Source organism: Protopterus annectens, chromosome 1.part1 (assembly GCF_019279795.1).
Source record: "Protopterus annectens isolate FY-2018-M chromosome 1.part1, PAN1.0, whole genome shotgun sequence".
Classification (NCBI taxonomy): domain Eukaryota; kingdom Metazoa; phylum Chordata; order Ceratodontiformes; family Protopteridae; genus Protopterus; species Protopterus annectens.
In genome coordinates this window covers 516,292,401-516,318,208 of record NC_056726.1, presented here as the reverse complement: position 1 = coordinate 516,318,208, position 25,808 = coordinate 516,292,401, and the positions used below count along the sequence as shown (strand labels likewise).

General features: G+C 40.8%; 1 protein-coding gene across 6 annotated transcripts in view; it reads left to right on the top strand.

Annotated features, from left to right (window-relative positions):
- Positions 1-427: 427 nt before the first annotated feature.
- Positions 428-25,808, top strand: part of BCLAF1 (BCL2 associated transcription factor 1) — a 1,196,126-nt gene continuing 1,170,745 nt past the window's right edge. For 5 of the 6 annotated variants that reach the window (XM_044076391.1, XM_044076404.1, XM_044076411.1 and 2 more), the window contains exon 1: positions 428-516. The gene's annotated coding sequence lies outside the window, so the exon portion shown is untranslated. Of the gene's footprint in view, positions 517-666; positions 765-25,808 lie in introns of those variants that run through there. The other variant, XM_044076384.1, reaches the window with a different exon arrangement.

Genomic DNA, 25,808 nt, shown 5'->3' with positions numbered 1-25,808 from the left:
TTCTTCGCGTGTAGTTTGCTGGCAAGTCATTGAGGATTTAAATCACTAAATGACTAACATTGGAGTTTCAGACTTCACATCCTTCAAAAAAAACATGTCAATGCAAAACCTGTTATTTTAGCGACTCAGTACGATTTGGGCTGTTTCACCCGTTACTTTTTGGCTCTGTCCAAAATGCTAGAGCAAATTATGTGAGCCATATACAACTATTAAAAACCATACGTCCCTTCTTTTATACAAAGACACATGAATTTACAAACGTTATAATAAAAAATACACTATTAAGCACGTCATCAGTAAAATATTACACAGACATTTAACTTCTCTGCATGGACAGCTGCTAGACGTTCCTCTCACTACTACCGGAAGAGGCCTGAGATATGCGATCACATGATCAGTTTCCATCCAGCCATGGCTTAGTTTTCTTCCTACCCGCCCGGGGGGCGTATACGTTTGTTTTTTCTAGACAAAATGGCTTCTTTAGTAATGTGGGTGAGATGTAAATCAAAATATTAGGTGAGAATCTTGTTTACTACAGTAACATTTAAGTCTTTCAACACGCATAACCTGCTCGCCATAGATATTGTCTTGAGTTTTCTGTACTGCATTTTATGGTAGGGGAGGGGGTCAGAAATGTATATAGCTCTTGTTTGTTTTTCCTGTCAGGATGAGCATGCAACGGGTCTTTCAATGCTATGCTGCTGTTAAGTCTACTTCATACATTTTGGAATATTGACATGTTGATCGTTTTACTATTTGTCAAGGTAATTGATTACAGACAGTATTAAGTTTATCATTTCAGAAAAATGTTTTCTGCAGTGAAGCAACTCTTGGTCCGTGACTGGAAGTATACCTGGTTGTCAGATGTTAAGTATAACAGTTAGGTTAATATTTGTGACGTAGACTGGGCTACATTACTTTATAAATGTATGAAAGTTGTGCATTCTAAGCTGCAGCTATTCAATGTATTAGTCGTCTGACGTATAATGCACGCTAGCGTCTGATCTTATTACGCTACTTTTACGTTTCTTTACTTTCTGTTTGTATGAATAGATTAGAGTTTCTATGAGGTTTGTGGAGGGGTTATTGTATACGTTGATCCAAAACAGATCGAGCGCTTTCAGTTTGTTCGATTTCAATGTTTTGACTGCTGTTGTAAAGTTAATTTCTTCCTCCTGAGACACACAGGAAGGTCAGGGATAGGTTTTATCTGTCGCCTGTATGTGTTGCGAACATACCACTCAACTGTCTAGATTTCATGCATCTCTACTGTTCAGATTTTTTTACTCATATATTTTTGGTCTGTGTTTCATAAAATTTGGTTTCCCCCCTGACAATTTACTGGGATGATCTAAGAATTAAAGTTACTATATAGTGACACGCATTTGAGTTTCAGACTTCATAGCCTTCAGAAAGTGCATGCTAACACAAATCCTGTCATTCTAACAACGTTATAAGAATAGGGTTGCCACCTTTTCAAATGGCCAAAGTGGGACACTTTCGGTACAAACATCAGATTTTACAGGCCGACACATACCCACGGCCAGTACAAAGGATAGAACTTAACTTTTTTTGCTTAAAATAAAAGCTTATTTTTGTAGCATTTTAGTTGCTTATTCTGTTTCTTATAACATTCAGGATTTTAGATACAGAATAACTGTTTTATGCAACTATTACATAAAATATAGGAAATAATTTTGTCCTAAAATCTTAGGACATTTGCCATTTGTAAATTTTTTTGTCAGGACACAACTGCCCAAAGAGGGACTGACCCCCGCAAAGTGTGACAGGTGGTAACCCTATATAAGAACATTTAAAACGTGTCCCTATTTATTGTCCTTTGTCGAGCCCCGCCCTCACCCCAAATTATGTCAGGCGTTGTCCAGATTTCTTGCGCTAAAAGGTTGAGAGGTATGAGTGAAATATGAACCTATGAATTATGTCAGACAATATCTCATTATCCGGCCAAATGGTATTTCACTCGTTTACTTCTGAATTTGCTGATTCTGTCAGAGACTTTTTTTTTTTTTTTTTATTGACTCTTGGCAGTGAAACACTTTAATTCATTTGTCAGAAGATTGACTTTTTGTATGTTTGGGGAGCACAGCTGCTCTTTTAAGGAGACTGGCTGTGAATGTTTTTCTTACGTCATATCTCTCAACTGCTTCTGATTTTGACTCTTATTTTGGTTTTCCCCTCTCAATCTCTCCTAAATCTAGTGAATTTTGAAGAAATTGTGGAGTTACAGTTATTGACAGTTATTAGAGTCACAGACATGTATTTCAGAAAATGGCAACATCTCAAGTGCATAGGATTAACATTTTAAAAAAAAGTCTCTGATTGTCCATATTCTGAATTTGCCTGATTCTGTTGAAATTTGTCCCTTTTCATTTGAGAGGTATGTATGTATTATCTTGATGCTAGTATATGTAATTACAATGGCTGACTTTCATAAGTCATCTTAAACTATATGTTTGCTACTTTTGGTGTTGCAGAAGAGTTGTATTCCTGTCCTGCTCAATTGTGCTCCAGAATGCAGTGTCACACTGATATGAGTATTGTGAACTAGTGCCACATAACTGCTTCAGCCTAGTGTTCTCGGTCATCACTTTCAGTCCAGGATGAAACGGCAGTCGTAGAACTCAAAATGTGTTCAGATTTTGTGGAAGTATTTTTGAATATTTTTGTTCATCTTAATGGCTAAATTTGCTATTTAATCGTGGATGTAGTCTTTTAAAGGAACTTTGTTCTGTTGTACAAGTAAAGTTTAAACTGGCAGCAAATTATGTATTTACATGTTGTGGCTTTATCAGTTAAGTTGTTGAATAGAAAAGCCCAAGTCTGTCTTGCATAAATTGTAATATTTATTTTTGGGAGGTAATGGCCATGTTACCCATTAGGGAGGGTGCCCCCATTTCATTTTGCTTTTCAGAATTAACTCTTGGAGCAGTGCATTTTTATAGACTTAGTAACTACATCCCTTGGTGGGGGCTACCTGGTTATATCTCGACATAAATGCCATTGAAGTATCTGCCGGGTAAGGTGACTTTTGGTTTAACTGTGTTGGTTTATTTCCTAGTTCAGGGCATGTGCAATTGCTTACTTTCATGCCTCGGAGAAAGGTTATACTTTTGATCAGTTAGCATGTTCAGTTTTGCTTATTTTTATTTATTTGTTTTTTTTATGCTTACAACTGTTTCTTTATCACAGCATATCTTCTGTGCCACCATATTTCATTATTGGATATGTTCAAGAGGATTACCGTAACTCTGCAAAAATATACAAAAAAAGTGACTATTTTATTAACCCCTTACACTTCTCTGAAGCTGTCTCTATCTTCTGTTTTTTTTTCTGTTCACATTCTGTCTCTATTTTTTTCTCCAATACCTGAATTTTATATCGAGACCAGCAAGGATCCCAAGGGCATGCTTGGAGGGTCGCTCATCTTTTAGCTGGGGGGAACTTGTAAACATTTTTCAGAGGTTCTGCAAAACCATTAGTGATTGGTGAGAAGGGTCATTGCACTGGATGCTCTAGCAGGCGTAGAGGTACACCGACTTCAACTGAGAACATTTTGTAGAGGTGGGAGGAACTCCTTAGCCTTGTAGACATACCATTCTCTGAGTGCCAGAAACATTTGGTAGGATTGGATCCGCTTCTGTAGGTTATCACCTGCGTGATTAAACAGTTTGCTGTAGTGAGATTGCAAGGTGGGATGCGCTCTGCTTGGAAGTGCTGAAGGTGCTGGATAATGTTGACTTACTGTGTAGATCACCTTTCTGTGTTCCTTGAAATGTTTGGATAGTACTTCTGGCAATGTCTATATTTATTTTTTCTTTTGAAGACAGGATGGTTTGCTTAATTGTAGAAAAGTGATGCTCCACAGCCCCCATAGAAAAGCCAGTGCCAGAATGCTGGAAAGAAGACCTTGTCCAGTAGCTGAATGTGTGGTTAAGTTTATAGGTGTGTACTAGGCTAATGGCCCTGGCGCCTTTACAAGCCTAGCCCATAGGATTACCCTGGCATCGTGCCACCCGACCTTAGTTCCTAGTGCCTCTGTCAAGTAGAGCCACTGGAATGATCCCCGGGGTGAATTTTCGATTTCCCATCCACTCATCAAGATTTCTCTTGAAGAGGGCCATTGAGGTGCTCTGTTTGACATGTATGGGAAGTCTATTCCATAGCATGGGCAGTCTCTGGTTTATAAACCTGTCCCTCCAGCATGTTCTGTTGATTGTGGTAATGATGTTGAGGTCTGTGGAGCGTGTTGTGCTGAGAGATTGGGATTTCTTTAGATGAAGCATTTCTAACAGAGCTGGGTCAGACATGTCTTTGTAAGTCAAACAGAGATTGCCTCTAAGTAGGTGATAAGAGACAGAGAATAGTTGGAGTTTTATGAGTCTGTCCATATAGGACAAGTGTTTAAGGTCTAGGATCCTCTTTGTGAGGTACTTTTGCAGCCTCTCCAGTTGTTGCAGGTGTCTAGTGAGGTACATGCCAAATGGCGTATTGTACTCAATGATTGGCCTAATGAGGGAAGAGTAGATGGAGACATTACCTCTTTCTTCCTGGATGCAAAACCCTTAGTAATGAGATGTGCCACACAGAAGGACTTTCGGACCACAGTGGTAATGTGGTGGTCAAAAGAGAGGCTGCTGTCAACCTGTGCTCAGAGATGTCTTATAATGCCTTCTGTGTTCAGTGGACTGGCATCAATGTGGTAAAGGGAACGGGTTTTTCCCAAGGGGGATGACTATGCATTTTTTGGCATTGAGCTTAAGGCCATGGTTCTGACACCAGTCACTGGTGTCATTGAGGCTTTTCTGTAGGATGTCAATATCACTTGGGGAGTTAATAATAGCTCCCAACTTGCAGTCGTCTGCAGCTTTGTCAGCCAGAGTCCCTTATTGTTGGCCTCGACTTCAGAGAAGTAGATACCAAACTGGAGAGGACACAGGACTGAATCCTGTGGGACTCCACTCGTGACTGGTCGGCAGATTGAGTTGGAATCAGAACCCACAGTGTGAAAGTAGCTATCTGTGAGCCAGATTGCAACCCACCTAGTGATATAGGGGTTGATGCTTAGCTTAGTGAGTTTTTCTATGATTCCTTAGTGGGGGATGGTATCAAAGGCCTCGGCCAGATCAAGTTAGGCTGTATGAACCACCTTGCCTTCATCCACGGCGACTGACTCAAAAAAGTCGACCAAGTTGAGCAGGCATGATCTACCCTTCACAAAGCCAAACTATGTAGGATCCAGAGTTTGGAGATTCCCTATATCCTTGTTTATTAGGTCCATGATGATGCGTTCCTTAGCTTTGCACATCAGACTCATTAGACTAATTGGGCGATAATTTCCAGGGTCTGTAGTCGCTCCTCCTTTTTGGAGAGGGGTGACTGTAGGTGACTGTAGCTGTGCACAATTCGGTAGGGACAAACCCTGAGGTGAGGCTGTGATTGAACATGGCACATAGGTGAGGTGCTAGTTCACTCTGTAGTTCATATAGAACACAGCCAGGGATATTGTCAGGTCCCATAGAAGCTGTATTCTTGGCCTTGGAGAGTGCTGTTTTAACCTGTGCAGCAGTAATACTGGGTGCCTGGCAATCTACTGGTATTGTGATTGGTCCTTTGGGGAGGGGGGTTAAAGTTAGCACTGAATCTGTCGGCCACTATATTGGCAATATCTGTTGGTTTGGTATAGGAGGTTACATTGTTCAGTAGCTCAGAGCAAATCTGGGTATTGCCGTGGAGATTCTTTACATAATTGTAGAAGACCTTGTGGTTTTTACTATCTGCTGCAATTCTGTTTTCATAGCTAGCTTTAGAGGATTTGATGAGGGGTCTCAACCTTTTGTTGAGGCTGATAAGGGAATTTTTCCAGTCTTAGGACTTCGCCTTATTCTGCATCATTTTCCTCCTCCTGTTGTAGAGTTTGTTTATGGCAGGAGACCACCAGATTGGCCTCCTTTTTTTTTTTTTTTTTTTTTTTTTTTTGAGTAGAGCGTCTTGGTTTAGCGAGCTCCATGCATTTGTGTACGTGTTCGTACAGTGCATTGATGTATGATTCGGCGGTCATGCAACTGTTCTCTATTTGCATGGGTGCTGTGAAATTGGCTGCCTCTGTTTTTAGGAGCCCAGAGGTAGCTTTGGAGAAGTTTTTCATGGTGGTTACCTTTGTTGGAGGGGGGTGTGTGGATTTCCAAGGTGATTAGTTTGTGGTCAGATCTAACCAGGGAGGAGTTGACTATTGGGGTAGAGCAATGGTTGCCCATGTTAGTAATGACCAGGCCAAGGATGTTGCTATCTCTAGTGGGGGTAAGAATGAGCTGGTCCAGAGCATTGGAATTAATAAATTCCAGAAAGCATTGGGCAAATGTATTGGTAAATGAGTAGTTTTCCCAGCTAATTGAGGGGCAGTTGAAGTCGCCCAGTATGACAGTGTTAGGTTTGACCCTAATATTCTCCAGGGTGCTTAGAACGTGGAGTGTGAGTCTTGGGACATATAGCAGGCTACGACCTGAATCGCTGTCTTACCCAATGTTAGCTGCACCTGAAGTATCTCAGATGCGTTAGGTTGAGCTATCAGTCAGGAGGTGTGTGCATCCTTTATGAATATGGAAACACCACTGCCTTTGGAGCTTCGGTCCAAGTTCTGGGGCCGAAAGGTGTGGAATGAGTTATAGCCTGGTAGTGCAGGGTTGCTTTCTGCTGCCTTGAACCAGGTCTCTGTTATAGCACAAATGTTCTCCATTTTAATGAGTGCTTCGAGCAAGTGCATTTTGAGATTTAGACTTCTAGCGTTGAGCAGCATGACTCTCAGATTGCATTTATTTGTAGCTGTTATAGTGGTAATTTGGTCTTTGGAACATCACCTAAAAAAAGGCACTATAGGGGTGGCAAGAGCCTTGGCCAGTATCCGGAAGCCCAGGGGTGACAGATGCAGGCCATCTCTGGCAAAGCATCGAGGTCTCAGTCATGTCATCCCAGGCAGACAGATACTGGATCCCCTTAGAATGACACCAGAAATTTAGCCAATTGTTGAAATCGGTCATTTTTCTGCTTGTACTGTGGTATCATTCTGGTTGATGGTAGGATGCTGCTCAGGGCTAGGGTCATACCCTCCTGGGCTACATAATCCAAGAGCTCCTTCATGTCTCTTTTCATGTAGTCCAGGGAGGTACATCTTGGGTCATTCACACCCACATGTACAATGGCAGAGTCATATTTGTACCTGTTGTTGAGGGATCTGAGTGCATGCGTTATGTGGCAGATCCTGGCACCTGACAGGCAGCTGACTTGTTTTCTCCTTATTCAACCTAGTGAGTGGGACATCAGTGTGCCTCACAATCGAATCAACTATGACTAGTGTGTTGGGCATGCTGTTTTGCCTTGGGGGCTTTGGTTGAGTGGCACACTGTTTAGGAGAGTTGTGTCTCGTGATTAGTGGTGTTGTGTTGTGGTCAGGTGCGTTTCTGCCTTGGAGGTCTCTGCTGTTTGGGTAGATTTCTGAGGGCCTCCGTGAAGGTGGGTGTGTGGTTTGTGTTTTTTATGTGAAGGCAGTGCTGGTGTGTGTTCTGGAGGGCTATATGTTCCTTGTGGTGTGGTGCAAGTGTTGACCTTCTCCTCTTGACCAGCTATTCCAGTCTTGGCTGGAGAGCATGTGTCTTCCAATTTGGATATATGTGTGTGTCTCTCACAAGTCTGAGTGTTGGGAGGTAAGCGGAGAGGGTTGTCAGTGTACATGAAGCAGTTGCTACATTGCCTTAGGATGCCCAAGTTCACCAGGTTAATAGGATAAATCACAGGGAACTGACCTAGACCTGCCTGGAGGGGGTGAGCATTAATAAATACTGGAGCCGTTTCCTTGTAGAACGTTTAGTGTTGGTAGCACTTTTGTGTACTGAAATAATTGCTACAAGAAGTCTGGTAAAGTGCTAAACTAATAAGCTAGTAAAAGTGCAGGAGAGGAGTGCACTAGCAGATCTAAGGGGAAAATTGAAGAGCAGACTTTAGCACTGCTCAGAAGCTTACACACAGTCCTGGATACAGCAAATCTGGACTAGATTAGTTACAGGAAAGGTGGAAAACAAGCACAAACGTGGGCTTTTAAACCATAAAGTTGAAAGAGATGGAAAAACTGCCCAAACGGCCAATAAACTACAATTTCTGGGCCAGAAACCACTCCTCTTGTGATGGGCCACATAGTGCTTACCACTCACACTGATAAGCTAGAAGGCTTTCCTGCAACACAGAAAGGCTTGAGGGGCTCAGAAGCTTACCAACAGTTCTGGATACAGCAAATCTGTACCTGGACTAGACTAGTTACAGGAAAGGCAGGAAACCAGCTTAGATTTTTTTTTTTCAGAAAGCAGCTAAAACAGCAGTAAAAGCAAGTGCAGTGCAAGCTAGCACACTTGAGTGTATAGCAGTATTAAGGCAAATACAGTTTAAATAAATGCAATTTATTTGAAATGCATTCTGAACTAAATTCAGTTGTTGTTTTATTCAACTCTGAACAATTAAGAAGTGCCAAAGAATATACTTATCAGCTGAGATAGCAGCAACGTGTCTTTCCTGGATGCTGAAAGGTGAATTAGTTCTATTCCTGCGTCAGTGTTGTAGGAGTTGCTAATGTCTGCTTATATTTTGTGGTTCAGGAGATGGCCTAGGACTGCATAACCTAGGAATGTCTTGAAGATACTGCAACAGTATGGAGTCACAGGGCCATGGTTCTGTAACAGTTTAGGATCAAAGGGCCACTGCTGCTTGTCTTTGTTACTTGTTTATGAGAACTGAGAGGTGTGAATGTATTTCAACTTTAACATCTATAATGCAGATGTGGGAGTATTCCAGCATGAGTTTTCATATCTTTTCTCCTTTTTGTCAGTTTTCATGGACAGTCTGTCAATGCAGTAAAGGTCTGGAGGATATATGGTTTGGGAATATGAGGACTGCATCTTTGTTTTCATATGGCGATGTACACTTAGTCTTAGGTGACTGAGAATAGTTTGAGATGGAAATCAGTGCATCTAAATCACAGGTTAGAGTACTCTCCCGGAAAAAAAATATTCTCACCCTTTCTTTAATTTCCTAGTGGTGGAGAATCCCTATATCCCTATGGTAAGAGCTGTCTGGTCTATCATAGATGTAGACATAATCAGATGTAAGAGCATGTGTATTTGTCTAACCCCACCCCCCTTATTGAGGAGAGCGAACCACGTCACAGTGAAAGCTCTCTGCACCTTCTCATGTAGGTGCACACTCTCCCACACCCACTGCAAAGGTTATTACCATCACTTGTAGCTTGTTGACCCAAATGCTCGTACCTAGGCAGTGCATATGCATACCATCCCATCCTCCGAGAATTCTGATGTAGTATGTGCCCCCTGTATGGGCATTGGCCATCCTATCCTGCCAGTGTCCTCAAATACCTGAGCTGCTTCTGGAAAGCAGGTTGCCTTATTGTAAAACTTTATATACTAATTTATTGTCCTCATTTTGCTAATTCTCTTAACTCCAGCCACTTAACTTTCCTCTCTCAGATCTTAGTAGTGTAGATGTTGTTGTTCTTTTGGCTTTTCCGTGTGAGGGGTCGCCACAGCGAAACTCCGGTCTGCTAATGATTGGCAGTAGATTTTTACGATGCCAGCCCGACGCCCAACCTTCAACGAAGGCACGCCCATTCACGCATGTCTTTCGGACGCCACTTGACCGCGGGGAAGACATGCAGACTCCACACAGAAGGCGCTTCATCTGAGAATCGAACGGGAGAACCTCTTGCTGTAAGGTGACAACGATACCGCTGCACCACCGCGGCTTGGTCTTAGTAGTGTTAAAATATTTTCTGTGACACATAGGACATCTAATTAATGTATGGCATCTACAGATCTTGGTAGTGCAGATGCCATACATTAATTAGATGTCCTGCGCGTCACAGAAAATATTTTAACTTAGCTTTGTCTGTTTGGAACACACTTCCTGAAATCGGATCCGTCCCCTTCTTTTCTTGCTTTAAAACATCCTTGCTAAATTTTTTATTTCAGCTACTAATTGTGAATTCTTTAGAAATATAGGTACTCTCTCCAGCTTCTGCTTATCACCCACTGATTTAAAAAAAAAAAAAAAATCCTTTTTCTGTGCTTCATCCCTCTGTTCCATCTCCCTCTGAAATCAGCACTTGCACTGTATTTCTGTACATCATCTGAGCCCTTACACAAACATATTTTTTTCTTTCTGCCACTTGACTATTTTCACTTTCATTTATTTGTAACTATTTTCACTTTCACTTTCATTTATTTGTAACTGTTAACTACAAGCGCTTTTTGCTGTAACTTTTAACTCCTGTGTCCATATTTTAATTGTAAACAGTACTGTAAATTTAACCTGTCACTTTTTTGTGTAATTTAGTTATTCACATTTCAGGTTTTTATGTTTTCTGCTTGCTTAATCTTAATTGAACTTTGCATGCTTATCCTGTATCGTTCCTTGTGTTTACTTGCCTTTGGTTCATGTTATGGCTGGCAGGAGTCCCTTTGACCAGCTAACTTAACCCATTTGTCCGCTTAAAATAAATGTTTTAGAAGAGTTTGAACTGATTTTCTAAGCCGGTGAACAATCTGTGATATGGTTTTTTGTGTGTGTGTGTGTGTGTGTGTGTGTATGTATATGGGATCCGTACAGATCCCCGATGGCACTTTCTGCCGAAGCAGAAATCACCGAACATACATAACCGAAAGTGCTGTTCACCGAAGCAGCACTTTCTGTTATGTATGCTGATTGTGACGGTTGCACTACGGTGTAGTTAAGGAAGAATTCCCTTTTCCCCCACTGTAGTGCAACCTCGAGTGAGAATATAAAAGTAGGGGGTGTGTGGGGGACACAGCCCCCCACATCTCCCTTGCATAAAAGATATATTTTTTTTTTTGCGGACTTTAACAAAAGCGCTTTTTTGGTGAAAGCGCTTTCGTTAAAGTGCATTCGGGTATTGTGTATTCGCACTATTGAACTTTTGTTCAATAGTTTTAGATCCTTGTGTGTGTGTCTGCGTGTGTGTGTGTGTATGTATGTATATGTGTGTGTAATATATATTTGTGTGTGTGCGCATAATATATATATATATATATATATATTATATATATATATATATATATATATATATATATATATATATATAAAATGTATATAAATACTATCACAAAATTCCCAGTGGCCTCATCACATCCTCCCATAGGTCATCCCCAGGGCCTCAACACACACTTTGTCTCTCTCTTTTTTCTGACTTTGATCTCTATCTTTTGCCATGCACGCACGCACCTGCTTTCCTTTTTTGATATTGTGTCTTAATCATGCAAGTCGCCAACCATAAGGATGAATTCTCAACATATTGCCAGTGTGTTCTCCTTTTTTCAGAATGTTTATGACTGCTGACTTCACCCTTCCTTCATGCTGTAAGCCACCTTAAGTTTTTCTTGTTATCTTAATTTAGTGATCATCAGAGTGATCTTTTTTTGAGTGAGGCCTCAAGAATTGTACAGATTAGTTTAACAGTACTCCTAAATTTGGGGACACCATAAAGTTGGGAATACAGATTAAAATTTTTGTTATGACAGTTAAGGATATGTGAGAAGACCATAAAGAAAAGATAGTACAAACACTGAAACCGGAAGCTCTAGTTTGTGGCTATGGTTTGCAAGATACAAGCAGTACAACTATTTAGTCCTGTTAGTTTTGTATACAGGTCAGACATATTTTTTATCAAACAGCGTTAAAGGTGTGGACAATAATAAAGAATTTAAGGAATTTATCTGGGAGGAGAAGAGGGCAAGAGTTGTGGGATTAGTTGATCCTCCCATAGAACAAGGTGGTTTAGAATTCCCAGATTTTGAAGGAATATTTTAGAGCTACACAGTTGAGACTTGTATACGTAACACAAGCAGAAGGTAATCGTTCAGAGTGGAAAGGGATGATGATGATAATGGGTGTTCAAGAAAAAGGACTGGGTGGGTTTCATAAATAAGTACTAGGTAATTGGGTCTGCTCATCATTTCAAGCCTAACCAAAAACCATGTTCAGAATTTCCTTCTAGACTTGAGGAGGGCAAGACAAGATAGGGTGAGAATTTGCAGGTGTAAGTCCAGTTGTCTAGGTTTACCTTGAAGGTTGCAAGGGTGCTACTCGGCTTGATGTGTAATGGTAGTTTGTTCCAGAGGTGAGAGATACATTAGGATGTTAATTCATCACGCCAACATGTCTCTTACCTGCTGATGAAGGTTTAGTTCCTTTAACTGGCTATTTGATGTACCATTAGTTCTGCAAAGGAAATTTGAGATCAAATAGGGTTGGATCTTTCATGGCACACATGACTAGATATAGATTTCCAAGAGTCTGTAAGACGCTGAGTACAGAGAAAGGGCTACTAGTTTTGCGTGGTAATTAAGATCTTTCAGACCATTGATTTTTTAATTGCGAATCTGTGAGATCCAGCTCTCAAGTTATGTGATATCTTTAGATAAATGTATGCCAAAAGATTCATTTATATCCATTAATGGGTCTGAAGTAATAGGTCTGATAAGATAAGAATAAAGAAGAATTAAGGCGACTTTTTAAATTTAGTGGAGATGCCTTTGGAAATTGGATGGGCCAGATAAAAGGCTTTCAGAATTACTGTGGAGACATGACTGTTAAATAAGGAATTTTCAAAAAGAATCCCTGGATCCCTTACACCAGTGTCTAATTGGAGGGGTGCATCTCTTATAATGTAAGTGAAACTGTGCTACATTTTTTTTTTTTTTTTTTTTTTTTACATTTAATTTGATATCACTGTCCTTGCACTAATTGTTAACCTGGTCTAAGCCATGTTGGAACACTTCTGAGTCAGTTGAAGATCAAATAACACCACACAGTTTATGGTCATAGGCCAGAAGTGCTGGTCTGAAGATCTGAGAAATGTATGCCAAATATGAGAGGGCCTAAATTTGAGCCCTGTGATACACCACTGTAACTATTTATTTTGGTTTCAGAAGTGGCACCTGCTACTTTAAGCACATGGGTTTCGTCAGACAACCAGTTAGCTGTTCGTCGCACAGTCAAGGATTTGTGTTCAGATTTACAAATCTGTCAGTAATGCTTGCACGGAGAATGGTTTCAAAAGTGTTGGCCAGGTCTAGATATGCTGTATGCACTATAAAACCACTATCCATTACTTCAGTTACTTTCTCAAAGAAATTTAATGAGGTTAAAGAGACAGGACCTTCCCTTGATTAAAGCCATGTCGATGAGAGACAGGATTGAGAGATTTTCAATGTCTAGATTAATGAAACCTGAGATAATGCTGTCTATAGTGAGAGATTTTCGATGTCTAGATGAATGAAACCTGAGATGATGTGGTCTATAGTTACCAAGGTCTGTGGCCAGGCCACCCTTTTGTAATGGCATTACAGCAGATGTTTTCCAGTCTTCAGGAATGTAACCAGTGGAGAGGCTTAGATCAAATAGTTTAAATAAGAGTTCAAAAAGGCCATATTTCGCACTGACAATCTGGCAACTGATCTTTTGTCAAGCCCCATGGGCGAAGTATTCTAAGTTTTTGAAAAAGGCTGAGAGAGCGCTGGTTGTATTAGTAATCAAAGGGAGTGGCTGAGGTTGTGGAACCTCTCGGATAGTTATAACTGTGGGTGAAGTAAAAGTTTTAACTAAATTTGTTAGGTAGAATATTAGCTATTTCTATTGGGTCAGAGAGTTTAGTAGTATTGTGGACTAGCTCCAAACACTGCCAGGTGTTAGTTTTTAACTTCCTGACATAATTAAATAAAGATCTACAGTTGTATTTTGTTTTGGTGGCTGTTTAATTTTATACCCCATTTTGAGCTTCTTAATGGTTTTCTTAAGCTCTTTTAAGTGTGGATAGGTAGAATGAGACTTGTTATAAGCATTAAGCAGTTTTTTTCTCGTTATATCATTTATTTTATATGGATATTCACCACAGGGGTTTATTTTTCTTTTCACATACCTCTCAACCTGGAAACATCAAAAATCTGGACAAGGCCCATGAAAAATAGGTACAAATCTGTACACTGATTAACATCTAATTTGCATACATAATTACATAACCCCACCCACTCCGATGGAATTGTGGGATACCAACTTTCAAATGCAAACTGAAGAACAGACAACAAAAATATGGCACCAGAGTCCCCCTGCAGCCATTCCAATGTCCCATTACCTGGCTATTTCGCCCCATTTACCATAAACACTAATGTATGCATACTGCTTTACTTCTACAATGATTATTTGGATTTTATTTTTACATTTAACAGCACGGAAATGCAGAAACAGTAATAGACATCATCTGGTAAACAAAGCAATACTGTCTCGCAATGAAAATAGGCTTGACATTAAAACTTCTCTGCCCCTGAAACTCACATTATTTGAAACAGCATTGAAACCCACACCACATCCAAAGAAAATGCATCTGGCCAGTGGTGGATAAAGATTACCTTTGGGCAGTTTTCAAATCATTGGCCCCTTGCACACTGTACAAGAAACATACATGTGTTCTTTTCTTTATACACCTTCCTGACTTTACTAAATTATATTCCTTGTATAATACAACACACTTGTTAGAGCGCATTTTAAATTTGTTTGAACATTTTACCGGTAGGCTGTACTGTAGGCAATGAAAAAAAAAACACATGAACCAAAAATGAAAAAAACTGTCCAATTCAGAACATTTCCATCATAGAAGTCTACTTCCACACTATAAATAGAATGTCAGTAATGTAAGCCATAGGCATCTTGCTCAGCAGCTCGCACATATTTTCAATTTCATTTTTGGGGGGAGGGGACAAAAGGTCAAAAAAATCTGGACAAAGCTCAGAATATAACTCTCAACTCTTAGCAGAAAAAAAATGTTCTTTCTTCTCATAGTTCTCAACTCATAGTACAAAAAAAAAATCTGGACAAAGCTCAGAACATAACTCTCAACTCTTAGCAGGAAAAAAAAAAACGTTCTCACTTCTCATCATAGCTCTCAACTCCTTGTCATCATAGCTCTCGACTCCTGGCACAAAATAAATCTGGACAAAGCTCAGAATGTGATACAGAGTGTGATGTATTTTATTTATCTCTACACAGAATAACAATAAATTTCTTTGTGTCTTTCGGCTTTTCCCGGTTAGGGGTCGCCACAGCGGAACTCCGGTCTGCTAATGATTGGCAGTAGATTTTTACGTGCTGGCTTGCCGGGCCTAACGCACAACCTTCAACGAAGGAACACCCATTCACGCATGTCGACACACAGAAGACGCTCTAACTGAGAATCGAACGGGCAACGTCTAACTGTGAGGTGACAACGCTACCGCAACGCCACCACCGCAGTATACACAGAATAACAATAAATAATTATTGTTATTCATGCTGCCATCTACAGGCCAGAATACAAAACTAACTCTAGAGGTGCATGCTTTTTTCATTTAAATCACTTAATAGATCTTAAGAGGTAGCGTATCTCAGAACAAGTCTTATGCCATGGTTTGCAGGGCCCAGATTACCCTCAGCATCAAAGATGTAGTTATAAATAAAGCCCTGACCAGCACTGTAGTTTGCCTAGAAAAAATGCAATAACAATTTTTGCAGCAGTAAAAAGCTCTACTAGAAGTGTGCAACAAGCAACGAACAGATTACTTTTGAAAGTATAAATATGACCAATGGAGTGTGAAGCCCATACCTACACTCACGGTTTTAAACATTAGCAAACAGTTCTCAAAGCCACATTTAGTAGCAAACATAAAATATTATCAAAATCAGGACTTTAAACGATATTTGCAGTTTGTTTCATGACTTGTAGTGAAAGCATGTACATATTTTAAATTTAGATCATGACTGCTTTGAGCTGTATTTGGTTAAAAACTTAAAAGTTGTATATCAAGTAAATGCACTAGTCAGTGTATAGGCATTAGCCGATATTCACAGACATCAGAAATAGCATGGCAGATCATAATTCTGTATGAGAGAACTAGTCTGCAGTGTAAAACGTAAATATCTTATGTTGAAAAATGTAACAGGCAGCAGGTGGTGAGAGGCACAGAACAAAACTAAGAAATGCGCTAAAATAGGACTTGGCAATTAAACATGAAAAGAAGTAAATGTGGTAGTATGACAGCGTAACCTGTAATGTGTGTAACACAGTCAGCTTAGAAATGGTGGTGGCTAGAGGGACATTGGGCTTTTTTTTCCCTTGTACTTCACACACACATACACCAGTTCAAGCTTACCCTGAAAACAAGTAGTTCCTCTGCCGTTTATCCCAGCTTGCAAACAAGTTCCTCTGCGGTTCCAGCTTTGCAATTCTGCCTGCTAGCAAGTTCCTCTGCTGTTCCAGCTTTCTGCCGTTATCCCTGCTTGCAAAACAAGTTCCACTGCTATTCCCATTCCCGCCTGCTCGCAGTTCAATTTCGGACAGCCGGAAATGATGATGTGAGCTCCTTGAGCTCAATTCCGATTGGCTGGTAGCCTGATGGAGCTGACATCATCGCGCACGCGATGATGTCAGTTCCAACAGCGCAAAATAACAAAGCAAAAAAAAAATCAGAAATGAAGGGGTGCCACTCTGGAATTGTGGCACCCCTTCATTTGGACCCCAAAACTCGGTAAAAACCGAGTAATTCGGAACAGTTGGGGGGTCTGCTTCTCACTAAAGTAGAAGTCCGAGGTATATGTAGCAGCTTTAGCAATAGGATCCTTTGGAGGAGGATTACAGTGGAATTTAAGTCAAGTAATTGAAGAGTTTGCTTTTGAGAAGCCTCTAAACACAGAGCTATTTAGAGGGGAAGTGTTGCTAGTTTTAAAGGAAAAGGCCACTACATTTAAGATCTGATCTAACAAGACCTGATGGTACTTATGGAGCTGTACAAGAAGTGGTCTTATTTGTGAGGGCTAGATCCAGGAACTTGGAGCCCCTAGTAGGATGGCTAACTATTTGTGAAAGAGTTTCCATTTGTAATGTCAAGAAGCGCTGGGCATACTGTTCATTGGCAGTGTAGATCAGCCAGTTAATTGGATAGTTGGCCATTCCTCAGTAGGAAGATAGAGGTCTGTGTTTACCCACCAAACAAAATATTCTTCTAATGGCTAATCGGCGAGCATTAAACATTGAGCGTTCCATTGATTGATTGACCGGGCATATCATCGTAAGTCAAATCAACAAACTGTCTTACTTGGCCAACAACAAGGAAAGGGCACGTAGTACTAGTAAATGTGAGACTAAGTGGGCTGATATTGGTAATATACACTTGCCCCGTATAGAAACCTGCTATATAACTGCTACTGCTGTAATCCACCCAGGTGGGGGGGACCCCAACTATATATACCAACTCCGAGATCACATTACAGTGGGGAAAAGGGCTAATTTGTAAAAGGCTTTATTTAGTTTGTCATGCAGTGTATGTATGTATGAACATTTTTTCTCTAGTTTTACTTCAGCTTCATCAGATGTCCACGATGTTAGCCCATTATGAGCATACGATGATATGCCTGTTCGATCAACGGAATGTTTGATGTTTGGTGTTAGATTATCAGTTCGAGGAATATTTCTTTCAGTGGGAAAACATAGACCCGAAAGGTTTCAGATTTAATGGGAATTTCAGCTAATGTGTTAAGATAGCGGTCATACTCATACTCATAAGGGGCTATAGAAAGTGTTCTGTAGCTAGTTATGAAGTATTAATTAGTCTTAAGGGTGATCTGGACTTCTAGGAGTTCATGTGATGTCCCAAGGAATCTGTTATGAGATGGTGATATCCTTGACAAATACTGATACAATTGCCAGTGGATCTAAAAACATGATAGTCATTATACCTAGGAGTAGAGAGAGAGAGTGCTTTCATTGCTCTGAAACAGTGTTTCTGTAACTGTACATATAGAAATGTGTTCAAGTTGTAGGGTGCAGATCATTGAGGGGAATAACAACCATACAGAATATTATATTCATGAAGTAAGAGTATTTTAAGAACTAAACAAGCATGGGAATGGAGAAAGGAAATTTTGACAACCGGGATGATTGCAAATAGAGGTACAGAAAGTAGGCAAGAGGGGGCTGGAATGTACTGGAGAAATTGACAAAGGAACCAAGGTATTGGGCAGAAATAACTAGAGATGGAGAGGTAACGGAGTGGGATGAGGCCAAGAGGAAGTTTGAACTGCAGGTTAGAACCTGCCTTCCCTACTCAGGATTAATATCCGAGTATTGGCAAAAGTAAAGGGATAAAGTCCTAAGTGAAAAGCCTGCTCTGGTAAGAGTTTAGTTGATTCTGAAATGGAAGCTTCTGTGAAAAAGGGGATAATTTGTTAGCATAAATTAAAATATTGAATGAGAACTATAAGAATCAATTGGAAGTGTTTAGAAAAGATCGGGAAGAAAGGTTTGAAAAGCAGTGTACAAGGGAACAATGTGAGGAATAGGAGGACATGTGTTTGGCTCCCAACTGTGCAACAAAGTCAAGAATTCTTAGGATTTTTAGAAAATACAACACCAAAGGCACCAAGGTTTCTTAGGATTTTTGCTTGGTATTTGCATAACTATTTTTATACCCCAAGCAGACTTCAAAAATGTTTACTCTGGTATAAAGGAAATGTTGTGAAGGTATGATGTGGAAGAAAGAGTTAACTGGGAACTTGTCTTTTTGGGAGTGCGGTGAGCTGACTAATATTAAAAATTCACTACAGTGTACTCCTGTCAGAAGTATTGGGGATCCAATGGCTGTAATTAAGGAAATTATTCTTTTGAGTGGGGACACAAGATATGAATTGCCTATAGACATAGTTAGGTTTAATCCTGTTGGCTGCCAAAAAAAAATACTAAAAAATGAAAATCTGAACCATCTGTATTTGAAGTATTAAATATTGTAAAAGAGATGATAAAAGAACTGGAAGTAGGATCTAATGAAAAGGGAGAGAGCTAATTACATAGGAACAAATGCAATTTGTGTGAACAATGCATGCAAAATAATATTCAGGAGGAGGTTTGAGGGAAGGCAGGAACTGAACAAATTATGTAATGTTGCACTAAGTTACAAGTCCAAAGCAAGAATGCATATGTTTAATGTATAATGCATATAAAAAATAAAAAATTTTAATGTGTGTTTTTCTTTAGTAATGTCTGTGTCTTAAATGTATTTATTTATTTACATTTGTTTATTTATTTATATTTGTTTACTGGGAAATTCCAACTGGACACCAGGTCCTTTTTCAGTGGAGGCCCGGGGAGAAAAGCTCCACAGAACAGTAAATGAGCAGTAGTGTCCATGAAGAACAATTGAATATACATGCAATAGCAAATAATACATATTGCAGCAAACATTAGATACACATACAATATGAAACATAGTAATGAACAGCTATACCCATATCTAGTTAGAGGCTAGGAATAGAGGTAGGATGTGTATACACATAGTATTAAGCTCAAACGGATACTGTTCTAAACAACTAAACCTAAAGCTTCTACAAACATTGCATTAAACTCAAACAGATATAAAGCAGATGCTCCACATAAAGATGGAACAAGCTAGAAGGGTTAATGGGGTGGAAGGGGAAGACAGAAGAGTAAGAGAGGATACTGAGGTGAGTAGTATTCGTGGTAGTGAGAGGAAGCTAGGTGTAAGCCAGTTGGATATGTATTTGCAGTTGAGATGAAGTCAGGTAGTTAGGCATGTTTTATAACAGGCCTGAGAGATTCAGTGAGGAGGGAAGGAGAGGGTAAAGGGTGAGCCAGAGCCTGCAGAGAAAGGAATGCAATGATCAGATGGTGTGAGGCAGGGTGGCTAGGGGAAGGGAGAGGAAGAGGAAGTAAAAAGTAGGGTTACTACTCTGGATTGGTGCATGGAAATAACCATAGACATTTTAAGTGAGTTTTTAGTGCAGTCTTGAAGTGATTGCAAGAAGGTAGTGTGGTTGTAGAGGGCGGGGGAGACAGTTCCATAATCTGGATATGATGCAGGAGAAATAGTGCTTCTTTCACAGAGTTCTTGGGTTTGGTCACTAGCAGTAGATTTTTGCTGCTGGAGCAGTGTTCTAGTGGAGCAGTAGGGCTGGAAAAGGTTTTGAAGTGATGGGACTTGATAGTTTACTAACTTGTGGGCGAGAGAGAGTTGATTCAGGTGAAGAAGTTGAGGGAGTTCAAGCCAGTCACATTCTCTAAGTGAGATACAGTGGTGGCTGCGATGAGATGCACCAGTGGCAAACTTAGCAGTTTTATTATAGCAACCCTCGATCTTGTTTAGCTCTGTTTTACCTAAGTAAGGTAAGTGTAGGAGAGGCGTAGAGTAAAGTGGTGTTTAGGTGGGAATTGGCAGCAGAAATTCTGGCTGTGTTGGTGAGAAATGCACCAAGTTTTATGTGAACCTTTTTTATGGTAAAAGAAATGTGTGTGTCAAATCTGAGATTATCAATCTCAACACCAAGTAATTTGGTGTGTTCTGTTGGGGAGAGTACGATATTGTCTTTGGCTAGAATATTAGAGTGGGGGATAATTGGGTTAGATTTAGTGGGTTGGAAGATAAGGAGTTTAGTCTTGCACGGTTGAGTAGTAACTGGGCATTAGATAGCCAGCTTTCTACAGATGAAAAGGCTTTCTGTGTAGTCTTGTGAAGTTCAGGTGTAGTTGGGGCTGAGCAGAAGAGGGTGGAGTGCTCTGCATACTGTATAAGATAAATAAGAGAAGCATGCTTGGTGGATGTGAATAGATCATTTAGTGAAGAATGAGAGTAGTAGGGGACCAAGGATGGAACCTTGGGGAACAGTGTTACAGGAAGTTGAGGAGATAGGTCATTATGCCAGACAACTGATTTGGTTTCGCAGCTATCTAACTGGCCGCCAACAAACAGTAACTGATTGGGAAAAGGATGGGTTAGTGAGAACAGAGATTAGTAGTTTATGCGAGACCATGTCCAAAGCCTTGAATAGATCCAGAAATATAGCAGAGGAGAACAGGCCATTATTTTTATGATGAAGGATAGCATTAGTGAAAGAGAGCAAGGCGTTAGTAGTAGTGCTGTGGTATGGCCTAAAGCCATGCTGGGTGCTGGAGAGAAGATTATTAGCTAAGAGGTAGTGTAAGATTTGAGAATGGATGCATTTCTCAAGTATCTTGGAAAGTGGGGAAAGGATGGCTATGGGGCGGTAATTGGAAAGTTCAGTGGAGGAGCCACCTTTTATGGAGGGGAATGATGTGGGATATTTTCCACAGTGTGGGGATGTAGCTTTCTGATAAGGACCAATTAATTAAGATGGAGACTGGATAAGCTAGGGCTTCTGCTGCTGTTTTTAGGTATTCTGTTTTTAGGTATTCAGAGGGGAGATTGTTGCTGCAAGTTTTGTAGGCTTACGTTTCAGTAGAAGTTTTTTTTGTGTAGGAGGGTAAGTACTGATGAAAAAGAAAAGACTGTGGGCAGAGTATTTGGTTTTGATGTCGGGAGGGTGGGTAGATGGTTGTGTTGTTTAGTCAAAGACAGAATGGTTTCAGTAAAGTGTTTATTGAAGGAGTCAGCAGCACTGCTGGAGGAAGGGGGAGTGGTAGGTTTGGGGGTGCCTACTTTACCTGGGTGGAGAATGGAGTTTATTCTGGCCCAGAACTGCTTAGGGTTGTGATGGGAGGAGTTTAGGGCAGACTGATAATACTGGGTTTTATCTTTTTATTCGCTTTTTGACCTTATTGTGCAACTCTAGGAATGACTGCCTAGAGGAGGGGATTTTTGTTAATTTTTAAGCGCCAGTGCTCCCAGGCATTATCTCTGATTTTCATTAGTGCCCTGGTGCTTTTTTTGTAGCCAAGGGGAGTACTGTGTTTTGACTCTGGCATTTCTTCTGGGGGCATGTGTGTTTAGGAAGGTGCTATTGAAGGCGTGGACGGCTTCATCCAGATTGAGGTACTTCAGTGGTGTGCAGTCACATTTTTGAAGGGATGAGATAAAGGAGAGAGGGTTAAAGTTTACCGTATAATTTTTTTAGATAACGGATTTACTTTAAGTGTGAACTTGGTAATGGTGTGGGTGGTAGAATAACACATCTCCTTTTTACCAAGCAATTCCTCATTCTGCGAATAGGTTCATAGGTGTGTACTAGGCTAATGGCCCTGGAGCCTTTACAAGCTTAGCCCATAGGATTACCCTGGCATCGTGCCACCTGACCTTAGTTCCTAGTGCCTCTGTCAAGTAGAGCCACTGGGGTGATCCCTGGGGTGAATTTTCTATTTCCCATCCACTCCTCGAGATTCCTCATGAAGAGGGGCAGTAAGGTGCTCTGCTTTACATGTATGGGAAGTATATTCCATAGCATGGGCAGTCTCTGGGTTATGAACCTGTCCCTCCAGCATGTTCTGTTGATTGTAGTAATGAGGATGAGGTATCTGGAGCATGTGGTGTGGAGGGATTGGGATTTCTTTAGATGTAGCATTTCTAACAGAGCTGAATCAGACATGGGTTTGTAAGTTAGGCAGAGATCTCCTCTAAGTTGACGATATGAGACAAAGAATAGTTGGGAGTTTTTTGAGTCTGTCCATACAGGACAAGTGTGTAAGGCCTAGGATCCTCTTTGTGAGATACTTTTGTGGCCTCTCCAGTTGTTGCAGGTGAGGTACATGCCAAATGGGACATTGTACTCTATAATTGGCCTAATGAGAGAAGAGTAGAGGGAGACAATGACCTCTTTCTTCCTGGATGCAAAAGCCTATTATGTTGTGTGACTGAGTTTGTGGTAATAACTGTCTTAAGCAGTTCTGTTCTGCCTTTCTTTTTGTTCCATGGGCAAGATTTCACTTTTCATTTGTAACTTCTGTTGAGTACCTCCAATCCCTGACTAACTCAATTACCTTCCTCCCTGAAATCAGAAGTCCATGTGTTTTACTACCCTGAGAGTTACAGCTGCATTTCACATATAAACGTTACATTCTCGCCAGTTTTCCAAGTGTTGAATCTGCACAACATCCACACTATTTTATGGATGTGTCCACTGTAGAGTTAACCTAGCTTGTATTACCTAATCATTAGAAGTGTATTTTTTTTACATAATTGCTGAATTAATTTACATGAAAACTGTTCTTTGTTTCTGAATAGTTTGTGCTTCTGGTATCTTTTCTTAGCTTCAGGTCATAAAGCTGTGTTGTGGCATTAGTGTTTCTTCTCTGTTAATAGATTGTAATACTGCTTCAGCATTGGGAGTTTGCCACAGAGACATAATTCCTAAATTGTGCTTTTCAGTGTCTTCACAAGTGAGATGAGCAAACATACTAATGAAGTACAAATAATATAGTACAGGGATCCATTCATGTTAATAGAAAAGGGAAAAATTCCAGAAGCACTTCTGAGGTGTACTAAATGTATCACTTGTCTTGTTCCAAGAAGGCAGCGTTTAAATGAGAAAAACTGTCTTACATTACAAGTACTTTATAGAAAGTCTGCTTGGATGATGAAAAATCCATGTTAAGGTATGTTGTAAAAATAAAATAGGTTTTGTGTAAAGAATTGCACCCTAAAACAAAGCTAGTGTTGGCAAGTATGATTTTTTTTTTAAAACTGTTATATGGCATATCTGTGAAGATAGAACATATACAACATTAAAATACACAGTCTTCCCAATTGTGGCAAAAATAATCACTCAGTACTTGACTCTTAAGTAGCTGACCCTAGAAAGCAAGCTCGGGTACTCTTACGTGACACTCGTACGCCGTACGTAAACCCTTAATGTGAAGTTGTTAATCTCGCCGATTATTCTCACTGATGGGTTGGAGCCGATAGCAAGCTCAAGGTTTGCCAGTAGCTCGAGACCAGCCCCTTATCCCACCATGCACTGCTAGAATTACCTCAGATGTAGTTTAACGCAGCAAGAGAGATCTCCGTGATCCAGATAGCTCGGACCATTTTAGAAACGGCAAGTTTTTAAAAAAGTTTTCCTTTTTGATATATTTATGTAGCGTGTGTTAGTTTTATTATTTTTAGATAGTTTAGATAGTTTACATTGTTTTAAATTAGGGACTTGGCTTTTTAGTTTGTGTGGGCCTTTAGTCCTTTTTCCTACTATTAATCCCTTTAGCAGTTAGTTTTTTTTCTGTGGGACTCTGTCTCATATTTGTATTATATTTTTATTTATGTATTTTTATATATATATAATTACTGCTGTAGATAGTGCCCGGGTTGGGCTTAGTTGTTTGTGAAACTATTTACTTTTTTTTCTCAGTATGTCAAAGGATAGGGAGAAATCCCATCCCAAATCGGGTTTTAAAAAATGCCCGGATTGTGGGCAGAGAATGTCCATCACTGACGGACATATTCAGTGTGTCTACTGCTTGGGGGCCAAGCACCTCCAAGACACCTGTAGCATTTGTCACTCCTCTTCAAGAGTACTTTTGGAGCGAAGAAGGAAACTTTTTTATAGACACAGGATTGCTACAGCAATATTTTTCAGAGGTTTTGAATAGCCATGAAGGTGTTAGTACGTCTTCCAAATTTTCAAAATCCAAGTCTTCAGATAAGGTATCCAAAAAGGCTAAAATTTCAGAAGGAAAGTCATCAGTTCCACAGTCATCGGAGCCGAGTGTACCTTTTGATTCGGAGCCAGCTTTCAGTATTGGAGCCGGTCTCTCGAAGTTCCTTCTTCACCTCTGCTCCAGTCAGCACCTTCGGTGCATTCAGCTAAGTCTTCAGTCAGCCTTTCGGATTTGGACATGGATCGGCTAGTGCAGAAGCTTTTACAGGCACCAGGACTTGCCAAATTGTTGTCGGCCCCGACCAGCTTGTCGGTGCTGAAGACCATGGAACCGAACTTGTCTACTTCTCCTCCGGGCCGTACAGGACTCTCTGAGCCGAGAGAAGTTGTACCGATGGTTGTTGGACCCTTGGAGCTGATATCTGCTCCAGGGTTATCGGCTCCATCTACTTGGATGTCCTCAGCGCCGACCGAGGGCTCTAGGAGCTGACGCTCTCCAGTCTGGTCCAGGGAGGATAGTCGCACCGACTTGTCGGTGCCAACTCTCCCTCTCAGGGTTTCGGCTCGGATGAGCTCGGCCCCTACCTCAGGCTCGGAGCCCAGGGTTTCGTTGCAGGAGGATCGGACGGTACTCTCGGATCCGTCCACTCTTCCTCGTCAGAGCCATGGTTCCTTCGATGCTATGAGGAGAGTTTTGTCTCCAAAGACTATCAGCATCGGTTCAGCTTTCCCACTCCCCTCAAGCTCCTGTGTCTACTTCTGCTTCTACCGACCCCTCTAAGTGTAGAGACCCTGAGTCTCAAGTACTCCCACAGGGTGTCCCCTGCTCTTCTGAGACCTCCCAGACCCTTCCACTGAGGAGGTGCCCAGAAAGAGACTGTGCAAGAGGAGGCACTTAGACTTCCCACAGGAGTCTTTGACATCTGACATGGACTTAGATGAGTCAGAAGGGTCCCCTCGGTTCCTCTCTGAGGATATCTCCTTTGCAGAGATACTAGAGATCCTTAGAGGGGCGACTGGCAGTCCAAGACCCCTACTGAGGATGAGTCTGTGCTCTTGAAGGCTTTTGGGTCTCAACCTTCCACTTCTTGGGTGTCTCCACCTTACGACGAGCTCATGGATCTGATCTCTCGTAAGGCGTGGGAGTCACCGGAGGCTATGGAACCTGTCCCTCGTAGACCCAATAAATTCATATCTGCCCCAGTTGATAAACTTTTTTGACAAAAGGAGTGCCTGTGGATGCCATGGTGGTGGCTGCAGCCACCAAAAAGGGAAGTATATGAGACATCCTCTTCTATCCATCCCCCTAACAGAGATTCTAGGGTTATGGATAG